Genomic DNA, 2683 nt, shown 5'->3' with positions numbered 1-2683 from the left:
CATTGTTATGAGCTCTGGGTATTCAGCTCAGCTCATGTAGGACACTGTTGTGGGATCCAGGCCCTCAGCTGGATTCCTTGGTCTTAGTGTGTGGACAGATTTCCCACACTCTTTTGTATACTGTTCTTTGGGTGACTTATAAATAATCATATAAAGTATGTGTCCTGTATTATGTTGTTCCCCTTGCAAAATAAGCTCCAAACTGATACAACTGGCTTGTTTTATTGCTGGGTTTTCTTCTCTGTTGGAAGAGTACCTGCCAAGATGTTCTCCCGTTCTACAGCCCATTGTCTCTTCAGTCTAATAATCATTCTAATTTTATGCAGAGCCTTATTTTGAAAAAGACACATTTGTTAATTCTTGCTGTATTTTCAGAGAAATTGGAGTTTTATGCCAGAGATCTTTACCTAATTATATGACTCCAAGTGGTTACCCTGCATTTTTTTCTAGTAGTTTCAAGCTTAAGTCTAAAATTTAGTTGTATCTTCAATTAGTTTTTGTACTGGGTGAAGACTGATCCAGTTTTAATCTTTTGAAGTGGATATACAGTACTCCCAGCATTATTTATTAAAGCGGCTATATCTTTTTCCAGTGTTTGTGTTTGGCCTATTTTTCAAGAATTAGTTTTTTTATGGTTTAGATCAAGTCACACCAAAGCCTCATGCACTCAAAGGCAAAATTTTTGGAATGTGAATCAGGTTTCTATTTCCCTATCCCCCCTTTTGGAATTTGCATATTTATCCTACACATTGTTCATCAAAATTATTTAAAATATTTAACTTTTCCTTTTGATTTTTCCAGGGGATCAAAATTAAGAGGTTGCCTTGAGTCTCAGAGGAGATTTTTGGACTTTGACATTTTAGCAATGCTGGAATTGTTAAGGCTTTGGTGACTTTCAGAGATGGAGTAAATTATACTTTCTATAAACATATGTGGATGCGTGTTTGGAAGACCAGGGTGAAATGTTTCCCCAAAGCCTCACACACTATGTGGTTGGGTCATACTGGTGCTATAGACATCAGTGGATCAATCCACCAATGAGTTTATAGATAAATGTGCTGTTAGGAGGTTGGGCCTTGTCAAAAGTGAAAAGTCACTGGAGATGTAACCTGGAAGGGTCTATCTCTCCTACCTCCTCCCTTCACTCTGCTTTCTGGCCACCATAGGTTTCTTATCCTAAGCCCTTTCATTATGCCTTCCTGTCTTGGAACTAGCTGATGATGGACTCAATATCCCAGACAAAACAAAGCTCTCCTACTTTAACATGTAAGTGTTGGGTATTGTGTCCCGGTGAAGACAAGCTGAAAGGCAATCACTATAGTCCTTTGGATTTATTTCTGTCATATCTATGCTATCCCATTGGTCTCACCTTTTTGTCAGTACCATACTGTTTTCTGTTCGTTTGTTTTATAATGGTTGTTTAGTCTATACAAGCATTGTAATGCTTTCAGCGTTGGTGATTTTCCTTAGCATTGCTCCTGCTATTTTGTTTTCATGAGTTTTAAAATTTATTTTTAAAAGGAGTTGGCATTTTGATGAAGATTGTATTGAATTTGTATTTTTTTGTAATATTCTCATTTTAAAAATATTATATCTGGTTATTCATGAACACGTAAAATCTTTCCATCTTCTAGTATCTTCAATTTTTTTTCTGTAGTCTTGTGACATTTTTACTGCAGAACTTGTTTCAACTTGAGATTCCGCCTACTAAAAAGACAAGCATGTGATCTGCTGTGGCTTTTCCAGACTCCAGCCCTGTTCACTTAAGAGATTACACAGTGATCTAGACAAGCATTTCACTGTTCTATGAAGATATCCAGCTCTCTTCCAAGGACCAAAGATTCAAAAGCACTAAGATAAAAAAAAAACGAGGAACTGGGTATTTCGAAAGTGTGCTATAAGGCTTCACGCAAATTTCAGCTCTGTAACCACCAATAACGTATCTATCACAAAGGGGGCAGAACACCTCCCCCAACCCCCGCAGAAGGAGACAGGGCACTTACATCCAGCTGCGGCGTTGCGAAGCTTCACATTTCTGAGGCAGTAGGATATCTGTCTCAATCAAACAACTCAGAGGATCCCATGAAGACACAAAGGAAAATGCAGAGGCACAGAGGAGCTCTGACTCCCAGAAGGCAGGCATCCCACCCAGGGAGATCAGGTTCCTGCAGTTCTCCAATCCCTGTACAAAGTCCTCTGAGCACAGTCGAGGCCTTTCCACCCACCTAGAATTCTATGGCCACATCCCTAAAAGCGAAGAGACCCTGAAACAAAAGCTGTATTTCACCCATCACACACAGGAGAATTCTTCTGTGCAAGTTATGACACTTGAAGAAACTGGGTCGGAATAAAAAGTAAACAAGAACTGGGTCTGTTTAGGGATTAAACGCAGAGCCCATGCACTGAGCTAATTCTAAATCCCTTTTGTCCATATGTGCAATTCCACCGCCCCAGGGTCGCCCCTCCGGTCCCCCGCACTCCCCGTCCACCCCTCCTTCCCCTCCTCCTCCTCCTCTCCGCGGGCTCCGCCTCCGCGCCCCGCGCTGCCCCGTCGGAATGAAGACTCCTCCCCGGTGCGCAAGTCCCCTCCGCCCGGCCGCAGGGGCGACTCCAGCCGGCCCCGCCGCCCCGCCCGCACGGGGGCCAGGACGCCCCCTCCCCTTCCAGTCCGCAGCTCGCCGGG

Source organism: Chinchilla lanigera, unplaced genomic scaffold (genome assembly GCF_000276665.1).
Source record: "Chinchilla lanigera isolate Chin_1 unplaced genomic scaffold, ChiLan1.0 scaffold00157, whole genome shotgun sequence".
NCBI classification, from domain to species: domain Eukaryota; kingdom Metazoa; phylum Chordata; class Mammalia; order Rodentia; family Chinchillidae; genus Chinchilla; species Chinchilla lanigera.
The sequence above is the reverse complement of the archived record's forward strand: the minus strand, read 5'-3'. Positions refer to the sequence as shown.